This window comes from Oncorhynchus mykiss, chromosome 32 (genome assembly GCF_013265735.2).
Source record: "Oncorhynchus mykiss isolate Arlee chromosome 32, USDA_OmykA_1.1, whole genome shotgun sequence".
Taxonomy (NCBI): Eukaryota; Metazoa; Chordata; class Actinopteri; order Salmoniformes; family Salmonidae; genus Oncorhynchus; species Oncorhynchus mykiss.
Genome location: NC_050572.1, coordinates 40,219,258 through 40,243,000, shown reverse-complemented (window position 1 = coordinate 40,243,000; position 23,743 = coordinate 40,219,258). Strand labels below are relative to the sequence as shown.

At 41.4% G+C, this 23,743-nt stretch overlaps 1 pseudogene; it reads right to left on the bottom strand.

The window, feature by feature from the left end:
• Positions 1-17,687: 17,687 nt before the first annotated feature.
• On the bottom strand, positions 17,688-19,892 carry LOC118946470 (annotated as a pseudogene).
• Between the last annotated feature and the right edge of the window lie 3,851 nt (positions 19,893-23,743).

Here is a 23,743-nt window from a genome sequence, read left to right as displayed (position 1 = left end):
AAAAGCGCAGAGAGCATCATGAAGAACAAGGAACACACCAGGCAGGTCCGAGATACTGTTGTGAAGAAGTTTAAAGCCGGATTTGGATACAAAAAGATTTCCCAACCTTTAAACATCCCAAGGAGCACTGTGCAAGCGATAATATTGAAATGGAAGGAGTATCAGACCACTGCAAATCTACCAAGACCTGGCCGTCCCTCTAAACTTTTAGCTCATACAAAGAGAAGACTGATCAGAGATGCAGCCAAGAGGCCCATGATCACTCTGGATGAACTGCAGAGATCTACAGCTGAGGTGGGAGACTCTGTCCATAGGGCAACAATCAGTCGTATATTGCACAAATCTGGCCTTTATGGAAGAGTGGCAAGAAGAAAGCCATTTCTTAAAGATATCCATAAAAAGTGTTGTTTAAAGTTTGCCACAAGCCACCTGGGAGACACACCAAACAGAAGAAGGAGAAGAAGGTGCTCTGGTCAGATGAAACCAAAATTGAACTTTTTGGCAACAATGCAAAACGTTATGTTTGGCGTAAAAGCAACACAGCTGAACATACCATCCCCACTGTCAAACATGGTGGTGGCAGCATCATGGTTTGGGCCTGCTTTTCTTCAGCAGGGACAGGGAAGATGGTTAAAATTGATGGGAAGATGGATGGAACCAAATACAGGACCATTCTGGAAGAAAACCTGATGGAGTCTGCAAAAGACCTGAGACTGGGACGGAGATTTGTCTTCCAACAAGACAATGATCCAAAACATAAAGCAAAATCTACAATGGAATGGTTCAAAAATAAACATATCCAGGTGTTAGAATGGCCAAGTCAAAGTCCAGACCTGAATCCAATCGAGAATCTGTGGAAAGAACTGAAAACTGCTGTTCACAAATGCTCTCCATCCAACCTCACTGAGCTCGAGCTGTTTTGCAAGGAGGAATGGGGAAAAATTTCAGTCTCTCGATGTGCAAAACTGATAGAGACATACCCCAAGCGACTTACAGCTGTAATCACAGCAAAAGGTGGCGCTACAAAGTATTAACTTAAGGGGGCTGAATAATTTTGCACGCCAAATTTTTCAGTTTTTGATTTGTTAAAAAAGTTTGAAATATCCAATAAAGGTCGTTCCACTTCATGATTGTGTCCCACTTGTTGTTGATTCTTCACAAAAAAATACAGTTTTATATCTTTATGTTTGAAGCCTGAAATGTGGCAAAAGGTCGCAAAGTTCAAGGCGGCCGAATACTTTCGCAAGGCACTGTAAGTAAAGCTTTTGTATGACTGAAGCCTTTAGTATTTAATCATTTCTACCCCCCGAATTCAAATGCATTATATAAATAGGCCCGTTTAATTTTGTAGGGCTTGCCATTCCAAATAGAAATGAATCATTTTAGCTCATATAATTTTATAAACAAGTCATTAGCTTAGTGATTTTTTCACAAATAGACAGGCATTTTTGTTTGCATTGGATTACCTCTTGTCCTCTTGAAAATGCGTAGCAGCCTTGACAAAGGTATTCGGTTATGAAATGTTAATAAGACGACCAATGAACACCCCAGGGGTGAGACCTATGACTGACCGACAGATAGACATAACTGAGACCATCTTGAGTACATGAAGGAACTAACTTCTGTTGTAAATTTTCTCCACTCTCACACTAGGAAGGCAGCAGAACCAATCCCAGAGGTCCGGATGGCACCATCTCTCCCATTCCAGGTTTCTACCAGGTTGGCAACCATCCTGCTTTAGGACACAGAGGAGGAAAGAGGCTGAGATCCACCGATGAGGAGGGCCGGAGGAGAAAAGGGGAAGACCACAGCCAGAGGGCCAAGACCAAAGGTCAGAAGAACCAGTTCTGTGGCTGAGGGTTCAGCCACAGAACCTGAAGAGTCATCAGATGTCGAGAAAACCATCATATACACACACTATGGTTGTGAAACAAGAAAATCGCAACCATGGAAACACACATGCAGGGTATTTATTGCTCTCACATCCTACCCGTTCCCTTTGTGGACGGGGATGTGGAGAATAATAAATGGGTGAAAGCAGTGACATACATAGGATTACAGGGGAAGGGGAACACATCTGGCACACGGGTAATGATTTTCCATAAACCCACCTCCATAGTCTTTCTGTGGGAAACCCAGGTAGTACCAATTGGAAAGAAGGAGTTTGGATGTTAATTATTCCATTTTATGCAAAGTAACAATACCAGGGTTAGACAAAGAAACAGCAATTATACTATTCTGATGTTGGTCACTAGGGGAAAGGAAGCAGCATGGGAATGTGGATTATCCAATAAGACAATAGGTTATAGTTCAGATGCAGCTAAATAATTTAAGGAGGGTGGCCATGGTAGAAGAAGGTTCCTAGCGTACAACCAGGTAACAATTCCCAGTTGATTAAATGCATAGGACCTCCATAAGTACAATGGGGAGAGTATCTGACTGGTAGTGTAAAGCCCTTAAATGATAAAGGAGATGTTGTGTTGGCAGGATTAAGACCAAAAATAACCCCCCCTGTATCTGCAACTCAGGGAATTGTAGGAAACACCACTAATTGCCCGTCTTACACAGGCCTAAAAACAGATACCAGTAGTGTTGATGTACTGGATAGGCAACAATTGATAACTAGGGTAAATATGTCAGACATAGGCAAAGGCATGGGTACACCTCCAGATCATCTCTGGATCTGAGGGGGTAATGGCTACATGTTCCTCCCCATGGGATGGAAAGGGTGTTATTATCTGGGGGAAACTGAACTGACAGTAGCAACATTACTTGCTTCTGAGTTGCTGAACAGTTCTTTGCAAATTAGTTTCAGATCGAATGGCAGAGCTAAAAGAGCAGTGGCTCAAAATAATGAAGCTAATGGACATGTGTTGTCTCAGGTAGAGATGGCAGCCCTAGTCATCTTTCTCGGTGCAGGAGTTGTAGTAAAGGGGATTAACAATTTGACATACTCCATGCAGGCCCTTACTAATTTGAAAGTACAGGGTTTTAATCAAATCTGAAAAATGTAATGCTAATTTTGGAAATGTGATGGAATAAGTTGTTGACTTTGTTTTCATTGTTTACTCCTATGCTTGTAGGAGGTTTGGCGATTTTGGTTACCGTTTATATTTGTAAGAAAATGACTAACTGCTCTTGAACATGCTGGAATGATTGTGTTGGTGGAAGCTGATACAAATCGTGCTGAAGGTGAGACTGGTTTATTTCTGGTTTCTCGTCATCTCATTATTTTTTCAACTCGTGACTAATTAGTCTCAAAGGGGGAAATTAAAGGGGTTCACCTAGGGGTCGTACCAAATGTTTGATGTATTATAATAATTGATTATGTTGTATTAATAAAAAGGGGAGTCGTTATAAGACCCCTCCCTCCTTACATGTATAGGGTCCAAGACTACAGATGAACAATATATATACACATTATGAGGTTTAATATCGTTCCACAGTACTTTTATAGTCTCTCTGCTTCTTATGAAGAAACTGTCTGAGAAATGTGTGACTATGAAGACAGAACTCAGCAGGGGAGTGTAAGAGATAAGAGATTAGTCAGACATTCCACTATAAATCAATTTGGACAAACTGCTAAGCTTTTAGATAGCTATATAAACAAGAGTTTTAGTGTTGAGTAGGCATGGTTTGGTCTCATAAGAAGAAGATAATGACGTATCTAGGACTGGACTTTGGGTTTAATCAAATAACTTGGGACCTTTTCTTTTATGCAGAACTTACTCGGAAACATGAGTTATGTTCCTGTTGTCAACTTCTGTCTGCAATTGCATTAATAAAGGTTTTTGAATGATTTAATTAAAGATAGTCATAATGCTAATTTCACCAATGAACAAGGAAATGAACCCCAACACCATGGTAGCCAGATCTTGTCTATTTTTTTCTAACTTTGTATAAAAATGTATTGTTGTGAGAATTTCTCTCTTTGGGATATGAATACCGAGTGTGTCCACTTCGCCGCCAGACAATTGTGTTGGTAAACTACACGGTAATGTAAAAGTTGTATTTTTTTTGTGATCCAATAGGTATTATGGTACACAAAAATCTAGATCCTCTGAGGCTATGGAAGGATCCAAAAGAAAACATGTGTCATCAGCGTACAATGACACCTTTGTTTTTAAACCCTGGATTTCTATCCCTTTGATATTATGATTTTAATAGCCAACATTTCAATGGCCATAATAAATAGATATGCCGATAGTGGAAAACATTGTTTTACTCCTCTTGACAGTTTAATACTTTGAGAAGTAAACATTATTTATTATTTTACACCTAGGGTTACTATACAGTTGAAGTCGGAAGTTTACATACACCTTAGCCAAATAGATTTAAACTCAGTTTTTCACAACTCCTGACATTTAATCATAGTAAAAATTCCCAGTCTTAGGTCAGTTAGGATCACCACTTTATTTTAAGAATGTGAAATGTCAGAATAATAGTAGAGAGAATTATGTCTTTCAGCTTTTATTTCTTTCATCACATTCCCAGTGGATCAGAAGTTTACATACACTCAATTAGTATTTGGTAGCATTGCCTTTAAATTGTTTAACTTGGTTCACACATTTCAGGTAGCCTTCCACAAGCTTCCCAAAATAAGTTGGGTGAATTTTGGCCCATTCCTCCTGACAGAGCTGGTGTAAATGAGTCCGTTTTGTAGGCCTCCTTGCTTGCACACACTTCAAGTTCTGGCCACACATTTTCTATGGGATTGAGGTCAGGGCTTTGTGAAGGCCACTCCAATACCTTGACCTTGTTGTCCTTAAACCATTTTGCCACAACTTTGGAAGTATGCTTGGGGTCATTATCCATTTGGAAGACCCATTTGCGACCAAGCTTTTTCCATCCACATAATTTTCCCTCCACGTGATGCTATCTATTTTGTGAAGTGCACCAGTCCCTCCTGCAGCAAAGCACCCCCACAACACAATGCTGCCACCCCCGTGCTTCATGGTTGGGGTTGTGTTCTTCGGCTTGCAAGCCTCCCCCTTTTTCCTCCAAACATAAATGGTCATTATGGCCAAACAGTTCTATTTTTGTTTCATCAGACCAGAGGACATTTCTCCAAAACGTACGCTATTTGTCCCCATGTGCAGTTGCAAACCGTAGTCTGTTTTTTTTTATGGCGGTTTTGGAGCAATGGCTTTCTTCCTTGCTGAGTGGCCTTTCAGGTTATGTTGATATAGGACTCGTTTTACTGTGGCTATAGATACTTTTGTACCTGTTTCCTCCAGCATCTTCAAATCAAATCAAAGTTTGTCACGTGCGCCGAATACAACAGTGAAATGCTTACTTACAGGCACTAACCAATAGTGCAAAAAGGTATTAGGTGCACAATAGGTAGATAAAGAAATAAAACAACAGTAAAAAGACAGGCTATAAACATATATAATAAACAGAGAGTCCTTTGCTGTTGTTCTGGGATTGATTTGCACTTCTCGCACCAAAGTACGTTCATCTCTAGGAGACAGAACGCGTCTCCTTCCTGAGCGGTATGACTGCTGCGTGGTCTCATGGTGTTTATACTTGCGTACTATTGTTTGCACAGATGAACGTGGTACCTTCAGGCATTTGGAAATTGCTCCCAAGGATGAACCAGACATGTGGAGGTCTACAATTTTGTTTCTGAGGTCTTGGCTGATTTCCCCATGATGTCAAGCAAAGAGGCATGGAGTTTTGAAGGTAGGCCTTGAAATACATCCACAGGTACACCTCCAATTGACTCAAATGATGTCAATAAGCCTATCAGAAGCTTCTAAAGCCATGACATTTTCGGTAATTTTCCAAGCTGTTTAAAAGCATAGTCAACTTAGTGTATGTAAACTTCTGACCCACTGGAATTGTGATACAGTGAACAATTAGTGAAATAATCTGTCTGCTACATAATTTTTCCAACAATTGTTGTGTCACGCACAAAGTAGATGTCCAAACCGACTTGCCAAAACTATAGTTTGTTAACAAGAATTTTGTGGAGTGGTTGAAAAACTAGTTTTAACGACTCCAACCTAAATGTATGTCAACTTCTGACTTCAACTGTACATAACTTTAACCCAGTGTATAACAGAGATTCTCAAATTGAAATGTTCAAGGCATTTGTACATACACAACCGTTGAAAAGTTTGGGGCCACTTAGACATTTCCTTGTTTTTGAAAGAAAAGCACCTTTTTTTCCATTAAAATAACATCAGATTGATCAGAAATACAGTGTAGACATTGTTAATGACTATTGTAGCTGGAAACGGCAGATTTGTTTTAATGGAATATCTACAGAGGCCCATTATCAGCAACCATCAGATTGTATTAATCACATGCGTCGAATACAACAGGTAGACCTTACAGTGAAATGCTTACTTACGAGCCCCTAACCAACAACGCAGTTAAAAAAAATACAGATAAGAGATAAAAGTAACAAGTAATTAAAGAGCTGTAAAATAACAATGGAAAGACTATATACAGGGGGGTACCGAAACACTGAAAGGGAAAAAAGGATTCTGCTAGTCCGTGGTGAGTAATCGCAGTCCTGATGTCTAGAAGTTATTTTCGGGCATAAGAAATGGGAGTGGCAACATTACGTACACAATACGTTTTAAAAAAAAGTTACAAACAACGCAAATAAATGAACAACAGACCACAATCGGCTGGGGGCACGCCTGCCTTCTTCTCCCACGCCATCTTATCACTCCTGTGTTCCAATGGCACGTTGTGTTGGCGAATCCAAGTTTATAATTTTAAAAGGCTAATTGATTATTAGAAAACCCTTATGCAATTATGTTAGCAGAGCTGAAAACTGTTTTGCTGCTTAAAGCAGCAATAAAACTGGCCTTCTTTAGACTAGTTGAGTATCTGGAGCATCAGCATTTGTTGGTTCGATTACAGCTCAAAATGGTCAGAAACAAAGAACTTAATAATATATTAGACTTTATCTTTGTTGAATAAGTTCCTCCAGTTCTTTTTGTTATTCTGTGCCTCTATGGTACAGTTTTTATAGTACCTAGTTCCAACATTTCCATGATATTCTTGATGTACTTAAGTGCATGTGGGTGATAGTTTAATGCCATTTACAAACCATTGAGGTATTTAAAACCGTAGTATTTAAAACCGTATTATAATCACCCTCCATGATAATAGTATTTTATTGCTTGTAGTTTTGAAAAAATATTCCATATATATTCAAAAAAGAGTGGATCATCATTATTTGGACCGTATAGAATAATGAGCCAAATCTGTTTCTGGTCCAATATTTAAAAGAATCCATCTACCTTGTGGATCTGTTTGGACAATTTGCATAGTTAATATCATCACCCCTTTTTGAGTTTCTTAGCCCATGGGTGTAGTATATTTCGCCCAACCTGTCCTTTTTACACACAACTTCATCAAAGATTGTTCAATGAGTTTCCTGTAAATTATATTATATTCCTTCTCTTTTAGCCAGGTAAATACTCCATTTCCCATGATGAGATACAGTACAAGTTTCAATTCCATTTAATATATGTTTGTAAGCTTACCATTAAAAAGTACCATGATGATTGAGTATCCATATACAGTAGCTGTGCCATGATATTTGCACTGCTACCGAGTAAACCTCCCATTGTTCTCCACTATTCCACTCGCTAAAACCTTCCCAAGTTGGGTTGTCGTCCCAGTGACTGGCAGACCACCCCTGTCCATCTGGATCTTAGGGCCTTTGAAAGACTGGGACTGTTGGAGGTTACCCTGGGGGTCGGTTGTGGCTACACCAGTGCCATGATTACTGTATATATGTGATAACCTTTGTATGCTTGCAATGAGCAATGGTGGGAAAGCACTGGGTAAATGGAGATGTACTGCTTTAGACGTGTTTTTCTCATTTCAGATACTTTGTATCTAATCCAATGCAACAATGTTAAGGTATGATTGAGGGTAGGTTGTCCACACCAGTTGTATAAAGAGCGTTGTCTCCTGTTTCGCCGCACAGATCTTTACTGAGGTATTCTGTATGTGAATCTCTGTCTGCAATTGCGTTTTATTACTAAAGAGTTTTATACCAAGGTTCCTGTGTCATCTATCTGGAAGACTGATTGGTAAAGGAAACATACAACACACACCCCAAGTGATTGAATATGTTAAATGCGCATGTGTGAGGGAAGTTACTGAGGGAAGTTACGGGTTTTTAAAGAATTGTTGTGTTTGGTGTTCTTACCTGAGGGAAGGCACGGGCTTTTAAAGAATAGTTGTGTTTGGTGTTCTTACCTGAGGGAAGGCACGGGCTTTTAAAGAATAGTTGTGTTTGGTGTCCTTACCTGAGGGAATACGCTGGTTTTATGTATGGTGTCCTTACCTGAGGGAATACGCTGGTTTTATGTATGGTGTCCTTACCTGAGGGAATACGCTGGTTTTATGTATGGTGTCCTTACCTGAGGGAATACGCTGGTTTTATGTATGGTGTCCTTACATGAGGGAAGACACTGGTTTTGTTTTGATATATGTATAATTGGTGGGATTATAGATTTGGTGTGGGACAATTGTTGTATGAGTTGTGTATTTGATAACAGTGAATGGATATATGCTAGTCAATATCAACAATTTCTATGTACTGAAATAAATCTAGACTGGTATAGACAACAAGTCTTTAAGACTAGTACCAGAAGGGACACATTTGCGAATTGCGTGTTGGGAAAGACATGTTGTGAGTTTACTCTTCCATGACATCCACAAGAGAGGAGACAGGGAGACCCCCGTACTGAAGTTAAAATACAATTGAAACCAATTATGGTTATTTACCACACATATGTGGAACCATTTACAGGAGCGTGGTTCGTGAATAAATGTAGTGAAACTAAAGAAGAGGGGTTATAGAAAATAGAACTGGGTTGGGTATATCATCCTATGTTACGTTCTATTACCTGTATACGGGGATAGAACTGGGGTTTTCTACACTACCATACAGATAAGTCACTCAGTCCACATTACATAGAACCTGATTAAAACAAAATCACGGGGCACCGTGACAGATTCAACCAAAGGCAGTACAGAGACAGTGGGTTCCACATCAATGAAGGCTGGGCCTGACCTCTCTGACACTGCACTGCCTGATTCTGACTTGGAGCTTTTCGCTGACCAATTTTCTATGATTCTGCTTATGCGATAGGGGTTTGTCTCTCCTGGTGTGGTGTCTGGAGGAGTAGGGTTTTTCACAATGCTTGTGGAAGTCCTATTCGTAATAGAACTATGGTTTGGAGGCTATGATGCTGCCCTCTGCTTTGTGAAGGTTGCTGCTCACACTGGGCAGGAAAGATTTTGTGAGTATGGGTAACACCATGGCAGGTGAGGCTGCTAAAATAGGCAATTTAGCAGCCTCATCTGCCATGGTGTTACCCATACACAGCAACCTTCACAAAGCAGAGGGCAGCATCATAGCCTCCAAACCATAGTTCTATTACGTATAGTGGTTGACTGTGTTGGCTCTTTCCTCACTACATGTTTGTGTGGGTGAAGCCGGCCCTGTCAACACGTGGGTAAAGTTTGTTCGAGACTTAGGTAGAGAAGTGTCCCCAAACGGGGCTACAGTGTTAATTTTGTCTAAACCCAAATCCATGAGAGAGTTGTTTGGTTCAATGAGTAGTCCAATGGCAGAGACGGATCAGGCCTGTGGAATGTTGTATTCTATGAGTGTTTTGATTTTTTGTTGTCTTGGTAAATGGGCAGTGAAGAAGACCATGCCTGGTTTAGTAGTATTGGCTTTACCTGCCTCATATGATGAATACTATGATACTATGATGCCACTGGCGTTGACCCCAACTATGACCCTCTTGCTTGCCCATCTGACCCAGAGGATGATGACTATACCACCTATATGTGAATGGTTAAAAGTTCCAGATGTCTAACGTTGATTTCTGTACATGGTTATATGAGACTAGGTAGTCTCATAGGGGGGGGGGGGACATTGGGGTTACCCTGGGGGTAACAAAAAAAATGCGTTTTCATATTTTTCATCCTTGAAATGCAAGAGAAAGGCCATAATATAATATTGCAGTTTAGGCATAATTTAGATTTTGGCCACTAGATGTGTGTGCAAAGTATCAGATTGCAATACTGGACAATATTTTGTATCAAGTTTTCCCAAATGTTCCGAATTGGTCAATTGATACATTTTAAAGTACATAACTATAGAGAACATACAAAAATGATATGGTAATACAAAATGTAAGTGTACACACTCACAGGAATTTCATACATGATGGATCATTAGCTTATACACTAACTTTCACATATCTAGATGGCTGGGCAGGGTGGGTGTGGAGCCAGAGACAGCAGGGGTTAAAATTATAGAACCCAGTTCCTACATTTGAATAGAAAAATAGATTTTATAAAACAAAACTATGCTACATTTTATCTCTGGTACCCTCAAAAGGACAAATCAGAGCGAGATTACTTAATGTAATATTACCTTCAGAGGTGAATGTATCAAACCAGTTGCCATGATAATTTTTGTTGTTGTTGTTCACTCTCCTCAAACAATAGCATGGTATTTTTTCACTGTAATAGCTACTGTAAATTTGACAGTGCAGTTATATTAACAAGAATTTAAGCTTTCTGCCCACATAAGACATGTCTATGTCCTGGAAAGTTGTTACTTCCAACAGTCATGCTAATCACATTTGCACACGTTAGCTCAACCGTTCCGGTATAAGGACACCGGTCCCATAGAGTTTAAACAAATCAAAATATATTCTTCAAAGTAGCCACCCTTTGTCTTGATGACAGCTTTGCACACTCTTGGCATTCTCTCAACCAGCTTAATTGGAATGCTTTTCCAAGTCTTGAAAGTGTTCCAACATATGCTGAGCACTTGTTGGCTGCTTGTCCGGCTTGTGCGGTTCAACTCATCCCAAACCATTTCAATTGAGTTGAGGTCAGGTGATTGTGGAGGCCAAGTAATCTGATGCAGCACTCCATCACTCTCCTCAAATAGCCCTTATACAGCCTGGAGGTGTGGTGGGGCATTGTCCTGTTGAAAAACAAATGACATTCCCACTAAGCACAAACCAGATGGGATGGCGTATTGCTGCAAAATGCTGTAGTAGCCATGCTGGTTAAGTGTGCCTTGAATTCTAAATAGACAGTGTCACCAGCAAAGCACCCCCACACCACCTCCATGCTTAACGGTGGGAACTACACATGCGGAGATCATCCGTTCACCTAATCTGCGTCTCACAAAGACACGGCGGTTGGAACAAAATATCTCAAATTTGGACTCATCTGACCAAAAGGACAGATTTCCACTGGTCTAATGTCCATTGCTCATGGTTCTTGGCCCAAGCAAGTCTATTCTTATAGGTGTCCTTCAGTAGTGGTTTCGACCATGAAGGCCTGATTCACGCAGTCTCCTCTGAACAGTTGAGGTGTTTTACTTGAACTTTGTGAAGCATTTATTTGGGCTGCAATTTCTGAGGCTGGTACCTCTAATGAACTTATCCTCTGCAGCAAAGGTAACTCTGGGTATTCCTTTCCTATGGCGGTCCTCATGAGAGCCAGTTTTATCATAATGTAACCGATGTGATATGGCTAGCTAGTTAGCGGGGTGCGCGCTAATAGCGTTTCAATCGGTGACGTCACTCGCTCTGAGACCTTGAATTAGTTGTTCCCCTTGTGGAGCGATGGGTAACGATGCTTCGAGGGTGGCTGTTGTCTATGTGTGCAGAGGATACCTGGTTCGAGCCCAGGTAGGGGCGAGGAGCGAGACAGAAGCTATACAATAGCTTCTTGATGGGTTTTGCGACTGCACTTGAAGAAACTTACAAAGTTCTTGAAACTTTCCGCATTGAGTGACCTTCATGTCTTCAAGTAATGGACTGTCGTTTCTCTTTGCTTTTTTGAGCTGTTCTTGCCATAATATGGACTTGGTATTTTAGCAAATAGGGCTATCTTCTGTATACCACCCCTACCTTGTCACAACACAACTGATTGGCTCAAACACATTAAGGAAAGAAATTCCACAAATTAAATTAACAAGGCACACCTGATAATTGAACTGCATTTCAGGTGACTACCTCAAGAATCTGGTTGTGAGAATGCCAAGTGTGCAAAGCTGTCATCAAGGAAAAGGGTGGTTACTTTGAAGAATCTCAAATATGTTGATTTGTTTAACACTTTTTTGATTACCACATGATTTCATATGTGTTATTTCATAGTTTTGATGTCTTCTCTATTATTCTACATTGTAGAAAATAGTACAAATAAATAAAAACCTTGAATTATTAGGTGTCCAAACTTTTGACTGGTACTGTGTATAATTTTAAAATTGAATTCCACAATGAACTTATATGCGTAATAAAGTAGGCACTTCATACAAAGGATTGTTACCCTTAAACAGGATTGGCATGACAACAACACAAATCATTTATTGTGATTTATCCTATACTGTCTCTAACACCATTACCCCTTAGCCACAGATGTGGGAAACATACACACTCTCCCTACAAACAACCACAAACTCAGGTGGTCAACAGTTGTTCCATCCCCGAGCCCAACTCCAGAGAATACTTGATGTGCTAATGCATATACGGTTGTAGCTGTTTGAGAAGGCATGCAAAAGTGATGGACTTGCTTTGACAGTCATTTCTGAAGATCATTTATTTCATGTGACGTCATTTACGGCGGTCCCTCATTTTAAGGTCAATCGTGTTTCATGAAATTAACTCTCATATTGAGTTAATTATTTTTTATAAAAGAAACATTGAACATAGTCATATCTCTGGTAAAGCAGGTGAGCTGGTTCTACTCTTTTTTAGCCATTTTCTGAGATTTTGTGATGAAAAACTGAGCATGCCGAGAATAACATGTCAACCCCGTTACCCATAGCTAGAAGTGTTTTAAAAATACAACAATTTTTAAGCTTGCATTCAACTGCCCCTCCCTGCTGCACACAACAAGCTTCCATTCCCCCTGTCACAAGGGGATTCATGGCTGATTTAAGATGAAAAACTCAACCCTGTTACTTTAATGTCACTTACTATATCCATTTTATTCTTTACCCCTTGAGATGGTAAAATATAGTTTTTTATTAAGTTGAACATGTGCTCTTTATGGCAATGTTAAAATTAGGTGAATCGTTTATACTACCCAAAATGTACTCTATTTGTGAAACGACCCCTGTATGACATCTCATTAATGCCGGTTGCCAGCTCTATGGTTCATACTGTTGTAAACAACAGTATCATTAAATGGAGTGTAAATGTAATGATGTACAGATTGCTCAAAAGCTGTATATATATGTACTATATATGACTCTGTCCTGTTAATAGAGCGCTCTGTTACAACACCATTGCAGCATAAATACGTAAAGTTTGATCGGGCTACGACAGTAGGATTCCATGAGAGTTACAAATTATAACATTCACACTGCTTTGACTATTTGGATTATCTCTGTTTTACAGTTACTAGAGGTACCTGACACCCACTGAAAAGGCAATATTGACCCTTGGTCCCCAGAGTCAACTTCATCTGGGCTATTACCGCACAGCCAAACATCTGAGGGAGAGAGAGAGAGAGGGACGGAATGGGGATAGAGGAGAAAGGGCGGGAGAGGCATGGGGGAGAGCAATGTTCCACGGTCAAGTTAGTACAGTCAACATGCATGCTAGACAAACGTCTTCGATAGAAAGCACACTGATAAGGGAATGAAGATGGAAGAGAAAAATACGGAGATTGCAACAAGGTTGGCGAGAACTAAAAGCAGCATGTAGAGACTTGCAATGGAGGTGATGGAAGAGTAAAGTACTTTCTAATCAAAAACATTCCATTTGAACCCAGGGTTGCTCTGTTCAGTTGAATGTTTCTGGATCGCACTCCAACTCTCAAGTCTCGATTACCATGTCAAAACAAATCTTTCACTGACTTGCCAAGTTAAATAAAGGTTCAATAAAAATAAAGGGTCAATGGATTATTTCGGAAACAGCTACTCTGTAGAGCATTTCGATTATGCTCAACATTGTGGTGAGGTAGTTTTTTCTCCCAAGCACAGAATAAACAAATTCCTAGGAGATGTAAGAATGCATAAAACATTAACAACCCTTGAGAAAGAAATACATTTTGGGATAAAGTACTCACCATAAGGACGAACGTAGCCAAGGTCTTAACAGCGTATTCCTCACCCGTCTCTTCAGTCCCTCCATCCTTTCTACCCATCTGTACCAACTAAATCAATTGTTTCTTTTTCTAAGTCTCCCAATTGTTCTCTATCAATATTACCCTCTTAGATATCCGATTGTCTCGTCCTGGTAGTCCTGCGTCAAACCCAAAATACTTACAACTAAAGTGGTCATCGGTGGTTAAACTATCTGTTTGCAGAGGCTCTGTCCAGGTAACTCAGCTTGTCCGTCCTGTATGACCCCTCTATTAACGCAATAAGTATGTCACGGGGAGTAGGACAAACGAGCAACTACTGTATGTTTGGAACAACAGTCTACAACCATGTTAGATAAACTGCTTCCAGTAGGACAATAGACACTACAGTAGCCAAGCAAGTGAGAATGAGGTCAAAAACAAACTGCCTATACATTTCATTCATGTTTATTTCTTAAAACAGTTTAGTCTCTGACAATATATATACACTGCTCAAAAAAATAAAGGGAACACTTAAACAACACAATGTAACTCCAAGTCAATCACACTTCTGTGAAATCAAACTGTCCACTTAAGAAGCAACATTGATTGACAATAAAGTCCACATGCTGTTGTGCAAATGGAATAGACAACAGGTGGAAATTATAGGCAATTAGCAAGACACCCCCAATAAAGGAGTGGTTCTGCAGGTGGTGACCACAGACCACTTCTCAGTTCCTATGTTTTCTGGCTGATGTTTTGGTCACTTTTGAATGCTTGCGGTGCTTTCACTCTAGTGGTAGCATGAGACGGAGTCTACAATCCACACAAGTGGCTCAGGTAGTGCAGCTCATCCAGGATGGCACATCAATGCGAGCTGTGGCAAGGTTTGCTGTGTCTGTCAGCGTAGTGTCCAGAGCATGGAGGCGCTACCAGGAGACAGGCCAGTACATCAGGAGACGTGGAGGAGGCCGTAGTAGGGCAACAACCCAGCAGCAGGACCGCTACCTCCGCCTTTGTGCAAGGTGGAGCAGGAGGAGCACTACCAGAGCCCTGCAAAATGACCTCCAGCAGGCCACAAATGTGCATGTGTCAGAAACAGACTCCATGAGGGTGGTATGAGGGCCCAACGTCCACAGGTGGGGGTTGTGCTTACAGCCCAACACCGTGCAGGACGTTTGGCATTTGCCAGAGAACGCCAAGATTGGCAAATTCGCCACTGGCACCCTGTGCTCTTCACAGATGAAAGCAGGTTCACACTGAGCTCGTGACAGAGTCTGGAGATGCCGTGGAGAACGTTCTGCTGCCTGCAACATCCTCCAGCATGACCGGTTTGGCGGTGGGTCAGTCATGGTGTGGGGTGGCATTTCTTTGGGGGGCCGCACAGCCTCCACAGCCTCCATGTGCTCGCCAGAGGTAGCCTGACTGCCATTAGGTACCGAGATGAGATCCTCAGACCCCTTGTGAGACCATATGCTGGTGCGGTTGGCCCTGGGTTCCTCCTGATGCAAGACAATGCTAGACCTCATGTGGCTGGAGTGTGTCAGCAGTTCCTGCAAAGAGGAAGGCATTGATGCTATGAACTGGCCGCCAATTCTCCAGACCTGAATCTAATTGAGCACATCTGGGACATCATGTCTTGCTCCATCCACCAACGCCACATTGCACCACAGACTGTCCAGGAGTTGGCGGATGCTTTAGTCCAGGTCTGGGAGGAGATCCCTCAGGAGACCATCCACCACCTCATCAGGAGCATGCCCAGGCGTTGTAGGGAGGTCATACAGGCACGTGGAGGCCACACACACTACTGAGCCTCATTTTGACTTGTTTTAAGGACATTACATCAAAGTTGGATCAGCCTGTAGTATGGTTTTACACTTTCATTTTGAGTGTGACTCAAAATGAAAATGAGTGGGTTGATAAATTTGATTTCCATTGATAATTTTTGTGTGATTTTGTTGTCAGCACATTCAACTATGTAAAGAAAAAAGTATTTAATAAGAATATTTCATTCATTCAGATCTAGGATGTGTTATTTTAGTGTTCCCTTTATTTTTTTTGAGCAGTGTATTAGAACAGATGAGGCCAGAGGTAAGCGTTTAGCTCAATTATGATAAGATATCCATGCTCTCTCTATTGCATCTCAAGAAATAAGTATGACATGAAGTACATTTTAAAATCAGAAGCCTTGGACTGTTGCTACACAGGCCATTAACACCACACCTACAGAAGTATCTGGCAATCATGAAGATCACATGAAAGTTAACCCATATTTTAGAGTACGTGTAGCAATGCTTTAGTGCAGGGCTGGTCAACAATCTTCAAAATTACTTCAGTTTGTCCTCATGCAGCAGCAAAAAGGTAGGCGTTACACTTGTTTTCTGGACAGACCATTTAATTGTTGCGAGAAGTAGCCTACTTCTTTTGTACTTCATCTTAGTTCATAGAAATGGCATCAAGCATTATTTTGTGTGTGATCCATCAAAAGCTTCTTAGTGTGATACTTATTGAGGCAAAAGGGGTACAGAGTTCCTCTTGTGAGTGTTACTTCATCCCAAATGGCACCCTATTCCTTATATAGTGCACACATTTTGACCAGGGCCCTCGACAGGTTGTTTTTCATATTCAAAGCATCACAATTTCATAAAACACTATCATACCTCTATTGTTCAGTCATAAATTCACATTGCAGAATCTGAAAAGGACTTTAAAAAATATATATATATATACATTGAGAATTTGCTGGTGCCTGATTTAAGCTGAGCTCTTTCTGCAAACAAACTTGCTATTCACAAAAGGGTTACTTGACTTAAGTTTAGTCCATACCGTTTCCTGCCTAGCTTATCAGTGGTCGATTAAGAATCACACTGCCATGCTATATGTTTTACAATACATAAATACTCAGGTTTTTTGGTCATCAAAGTTGGTTCTAGCCTGAGTGCCAGTCTGTTGCACCATCATGCCAACTCAATGGCATTGGCAAGAGCACCATCAGATCTGGAACCAGGCTAAGTTGATCCAGCCTGCCCATAGAGCGAGACAATATAAACAGGCTTCATTAAATCCTTACCGAATATACAACCAACCCTAAACATGACTTTACTGCCATGTGCCACAATACAGTGAAATAATGTCTAAAAATGATGACCATCTTCCGAGCTCCAAATCAATAGGTATATCTCCAGCATCCAAAGAATTTGTGCATGTCCAAAAATGTGTTTTGCCACCTGGGGAAAACTGGTAAGTCCGTTGCACAAAGTTCTGTTGGAGGTTGATAAGGTATTTTACGTATCACATAATATACAGTTCTCCCCCATATTCAGTGATAAATACATGGCTGCCAACTTTGACCTAAACCATGACCATGTACAGTTCTCAGCTTCAGGTTATTTTCACATACAGACCTATGATTTGACACAATTGTATGCAAATTAATATGATTGCAGTCCTAAATATGATCTGCCATAATAAGGCACCTATCCCCTATGTAGTGAATGGCTCTGGTCAAATGTAGTGCACTATATAGGGAATTGGGTGTCATTTGGGACATATATTTGAGTTTCTCCATGTTGACCATCTTGGGGAAAAACAGGGAGCACTTTATTGTGGACCAAGATACAACTTTCAAAAATAAGTAGACTAATTTCTACTGTCTATCATTTTGAGGTGAACTGTGCCTCAGGCTTCACAACTTCGGAAGAAAGAGCTTGTTTTTGGCTGAGTGGGAGACCGAGCAGGTGGAGCTAGAATCTGATCCAGCCCTCAAGCGGAGACTTGCGAGTCCAGATCTGAGGAGATGGTGTTTGGGAAATGATTATGGAAATCCAACAAAGAACAAGACTATCTACCTTTGTTACATCTTCTTTATCAAACTGGAGCGTTGCAAAGTTTGCTATTTGCTAATATGAGGAGTTATATTTGAACCCAACCCTGAAGCACTTACAGGACCTTACGTCTAAATCTAAATAACTTGGCCATTTGACAATTACATGCCCATACCTCTGTACACTTTTGGCCCCTGCTCTTGACCTCTTGACCCCTTTGTAACCCTTCTCTCCAAATATCATTGAACCAGAGAAAAGAAAGAATCAAAGGACATGATTACTGAAGAGAAGAGAGTATATATGGAAGAATGTATAATGCTGTAATTTGAGAATGATGACTGGGCAAGACCCCCCCCCCCCCCCCCTTATACCTTAGAAAAACGTGTCCAGCGATCAAAGGGTGTGTTGGGGGAAACATGGGTCACCAGATGAAGGTCCCGACGGTCCTGAGGGTGGCCCAGTCGGCCCCTTTCAACATGAAGTCCCTCAAGGAGTTTCCACTGGACCCTCCACCACCTCTCTCCGGCCTGACCTGGGGAGAGGGCACCTCAATACTGGGAACACCTGGCATGAGGGAGAGGTCACAGAAATTAATACAGTGTTACAACATTAAACAGTAATTACAATAAATGTTATTAGACCAGTCTATTACAGAGATGATGCTCAGTTGGTTATGGCAATTGGCAAGCATCAGTCAACAACTATGCAATCTGCCTCAGTTAAATACCTAAACCAGTAGTAATGGCATGGCTCATCTATAACCATATATTTTTTTAACCAGGGAATTTCATTCACACTACACATTAGAATCAGCACTGCCCTGTCAATATCAACTTTGTATTGGTATGTCCGAGGGTTGTGTTGTGTTTTTGCCATCATACAAACACCTTGTCATGCCAAAGAAAAAAGGCCAGTGACCAGGCCAAGGATGGCTGAGTGCTCCTACCCAACTGTCCTGGTCAAAACTGGCCATCGAATCAGCCTAGCGGTGAGAAGAACTCTTACATCTCTTTGAAAACCTGGCCAAATACCTCAGACTCCTGGATCATCACTCAGTTTGGGCCCAAGCTGAACCCAAACCCCCACTGATCATCAAACGGGTCCTGCTGGCCACCGCCACCTTAAGAACCATCAAAGTACATTCCATCCTACTTTTCATCTTCATCATGTGTCATGCCATCAAAGAAGTGGTCTCTGAGCAAGATTAGGAGAAGTGAGCAAGGAGAAACTTTAAGGAGATGTTATTTTGCATCTAAGCAGTTATGCTTGTACAAGGAAGTAATAGCATTTTGCTTGTTTTGGGGGGACACAGCTACATCACAACCTACACTTTAGCCCCACCTTCTGGTCAAAATCTTCTAGCACGAAATACTTATTTTGTGGTAGAAGACAAACCAATAAAATACTTATCATTAAATAGCTTGCTAAACATATCTCAACTAGTTAGGGCGCTGGTTTAATTGGCTTCAAGACAGATTATTAACAGGGGTTATGCAGTGCCATTCATGTTATTAGCAATCTACACTGAACAATAATATAAAATGCAACAATTTCAAAGGTTTTACTGAGTTATATAAGAAAATCAGTAAAGGAAATCAGTAAATTGAAAAAAATGATTAGTACTGGTCAATGGATTTCACAACTGGAAATACAGATATGCATATGTTGATCACAGCTACCTTTAAAAAAAGTTAAGGGCCTGGATCAGAAAACCAATCAGTATCTGGTGACCACCACATCTCCTTTGCATAGAGTTGATCCGGCTGTTGATTGTGGCCGGTGGAATGTTGTCCCACTCCTCTTCAATGGCTATGCGAGGTTTCTGGATATTGGCTGGAACTGGAACATGCTGTCGTGCATGTCGATCCAGAGCATCCTAAATATGCTCAATGGGTGACATGTCTGGTGAGTATGCAGGACATGGAAGAACTGGGACATTTTCATCTTCCAGAAATTGTGGTCAGATCCTTGTGACGTTATCATGCTGAAACATGCGATGGCGGCGAATGAATGGCACGACAACGGGCCTCAGGATCTCATCACGGTATTTCTGCATTAAAATTGCCATAGGTCAAATGGAATTGTGTTAGTTGTCCGTAGCTTATGCCTGCCCATACCATAACGGCATCATGGGGAATTTGGTTAAGAAAGTTGACATCTGGAAACCGCTGGCCAATATGACGCCACGCGATGCTGTCTGCCATCTGCCCGGTACAGTTGAAACCATGAAGAGTACACTTCTCCAGCGTGACAGTGGCCATCGAAATTGAGCATTTGCCCACTGAAGTCGGTTACCACCCCAAACTGCAGTCAGGTCAAGACCCTGGTGAGGACAACCAACTTCCTTGATGTACTGGACGTCCTGCCAAATTCTCTAAACTGACTTATGGTAGAGAAATTAACATTCATTAACAGCTCTGGTGGACATTTTTGCAGTCAGCATCCCAATAGCATTCTCCCTCAATAGTTTAGACATCGGTGGCATGTGTTGACAAAACTGCACATTTTAGGCCTTTTAATGTCCCCCAGCACAAGGTGCACCTGTGTAAAGATCGTCCTTCTAATCAGTTTTGTTGATATGCCACACCTGTCAAATGGATGGATTAGCTTGGCAAAGGAGAAATGCTCACTGACAGATTTGTGCTCAAAATTTGAAAAAATATTTTTCATATGTAAAGTTTGTAAGATCTATTATTTCAGCACATGAAACACTGGCCCAAGACTTTACATGTTCAGTTTATATTTGTGTTCATTATAGTTAGCTTGCCAAGTGGCTAATTTTGCTAGCTAGCAAGTAACTGGCCGCTGTTCTTGCAATCCAGCCTGAAGCAATGCTTCAGGTATATCACCTTCGGCCCTCCAGGTACCACGAAACAGATCAAATACGCTCATTTAAATCAAACGTTAGATGTAAAACTTGGCTACAACCACTAGCATAAAAAACGAATTTACGCAATGAGGCTGACAACAGATCAGAACGTTTAGCTTAAAAAGTGTTGATAGTTTATTTATTCACATTATAAGCGCTTGAATGCGCACATGGAAGTAGGCTATAAGCTCGAATGTTCCAAAACGCAACAATTAGCGGGAATTACTCATTGCTCAAGTGATCGCAAATGCAATTATGTTTGTAATTCTTTGATTATAATGGTGCATTTTTTAAATGGTGAAAATTATCTTCCCCAAATTTGAAACTCGCGTACACGCATGCCAGTTAAAGCTCTACACCCATTGGAGAGCGTATTAATGCGTTTAATTTTAAGCTGTTATTTGGCCACTTTAGTTGTGATAAACCTTAACAAAACATATTCCTATGGGCTAGGCTACATGAGGTGTGCGACTATGATTGAATAAGGTCGCATCATTCACAAGTGATAGGATAACATTGTCACCCATCAGACTTAGATTTAATCTAGTCTAAACATATACGAAATAATATGTGTTCTGATTTAGAATGTACCATTTCCATACACCGGTCTTGAAACAAGGGCAGGAGAAAAAATAAATCCACTGCTCAAAATAAAGGGAACACTAAAATAACACATCCTAGATCTGAATGAATGAAATATTCTTATTAAATACTTTTTTCTTTACATAGTTGAATGTGCTGACAACAAAATCACACAAATTATCAATATAAATCAAATTTATCAACCCATGGAGGTCTGGATTTGGAGTCACACTCAAAATTAAAGTGGAAAACCACACTACAGGCTGATCCAACTTTGATGTAATGTCCTTAAAACAAGTCAAAATGAGGCTCAGTAGTGTGTGGCCTCCACGTGCCTGTATGACCTCCCTACAAAGCCTGGGCATGCTCCTGGTGAGGTGGCGGATGGTCTCCTGAGGGATCTCCTCCCAGAACTGGACTAAAGCACCCGCCAACTCCTGGACAGTCTGTGGTGCAACGTGGCATTGGTGGATGGAGCGAGACATGATGTCCCAGATGTGCTCAATTGGATTCAGGTCTGGGGAAAGGGCGGGCCAGTCCATAGCATCAATGCCTTCCTCTTGCAGGAACTGCTGACACACTCCAGCCACATGGGGTCTAGCATTGTCTTGCATTAGGAGGAACCCAGGGCCAACCGCACCAGCATATGGTCTCACAAGGGGTCTGAGGATCTCATCTCGGTACCTAATGGCAGTCAGGCTACCTCTGGCGAGCACATGGAGGCTGTGGAGGCTGTGCGGCCCCCCAAAGAAATGCCACCCCACACCATGACTGACCCACCGCCAAACCGGTCATGCTGGAGGATGTTGCAGGCAGCAGAACGTTCTCCACGGCGTCTCCAGACTCTGTCACGAGCTCAGTGTGAACCTGCTTTCATCTGTGAAGAGCACAGGGCAGGGCGCCAGTGGCAAATTTGACAATCTTGGTGTTCTCTGGCAAATGCCAAACGTCCTGCACGGTGTTGGGCTGTAAGCACAACCCCCACCTGTGGACGTCGGGCCCTCATACCACCCTCATGGAGTCTGTTTCTGACCGTTTGAGCAGACACATGCACATTTGTGGCCTGCTGGAGGTCATTTTGCAGGGCTCTGGCAGTGCTCCACCTGCTCCTCCTTGCACAAAGGCGGAGGTAGCGGTCCTGCTGCTGGGTTGTTGCCCTCCTACGGCCTCCTCCACGTCTCCTGATGTACTGGCCTGTCTCCTGGTAGCGCCTCCATGCTCTAGACACTACGCTGACAGACACAGCAAAGCTTCTTGCCACAGCTTGCATCGATGTGCCATCCTGGATGAGCTGCACTACCTGAGCCACTTGTGTGGGTTGTAGACTCTGTCTCATGCTACCACTAGAGTGAAAGTACCGCCAGCATTCAAAAGTGACCAAAACATCAGCCAGGAAGCATAGGAACTGAGAAGTGGTCTGTGGTCACCACCTGCAGAACCACTCCTTTATTGAGGGTGTATTGCTAATTTCCTATAATTTCCACCTGTTGTCTATTCCATTTGCACAACAGCATGTGACATTTATTATCAGTGTTGCTTCCTAAGTGGACAGTTTGATTTCACAGAAGTGTGATTGACTTGGAGTTACATTGTGTTGTTTAAGTGTTCCCTTTATTTTTTTGAGCAGTATATATATATATACATATATATATACATATATATATATATATATACACACACACACACACACACACACACACTTAAAACAGCGAATGGACAACGCTTTTCCCGTGCTTCATTTTCATGCCAGCCAGGTAGGCAGGCTATACCCGTTGCAAAGAGAAGCAATGTGCTTAATATTAGGAATGTTGATCAATAAATATAGTACGCCTAGCCTATACAAAGCTGATGCGATCCTCTTTTTGAGAGGCCATCACGGTTCTCACGCAATTGCATAGCCTATAATAATGTTTCTCAACATGAGCTCGCTCTCATTATTCGATTTTCGATTACATTTGCATTGCTGTTAGAGGGATTAGAGACAACAGTGCTGAGTACCACAGACAAATAGCAAGTGTGGTAGGCTACTAATGACCATCAGCAGCATCCGAGCTTGGAGAAGCCAAATTATCGTGACTAAAATGTCACGTGGAATTTGACAACAGTCATGACTCATTACCGCCACACCGGCGGTCACAAGGTCACCATAACAGCCGTAGCACCAAGTATGCACCATGCAGAGTTCTACAGAGAAATGTTTTATTTGATACTGCTGTAACAACCCAGCCCTGCACACCCCCTTGATTGGACATCTCTGCTCTGTAGTCATCCCTGTTAATTTAAGGCTGTCCTTGAGGGTTCCCTTCAATTCATGTCTTTTGAACTAAGTACTGTATTCAACCAAATTATACTAAAAATAAATAGGAGTTAAAAAGGGAAACTT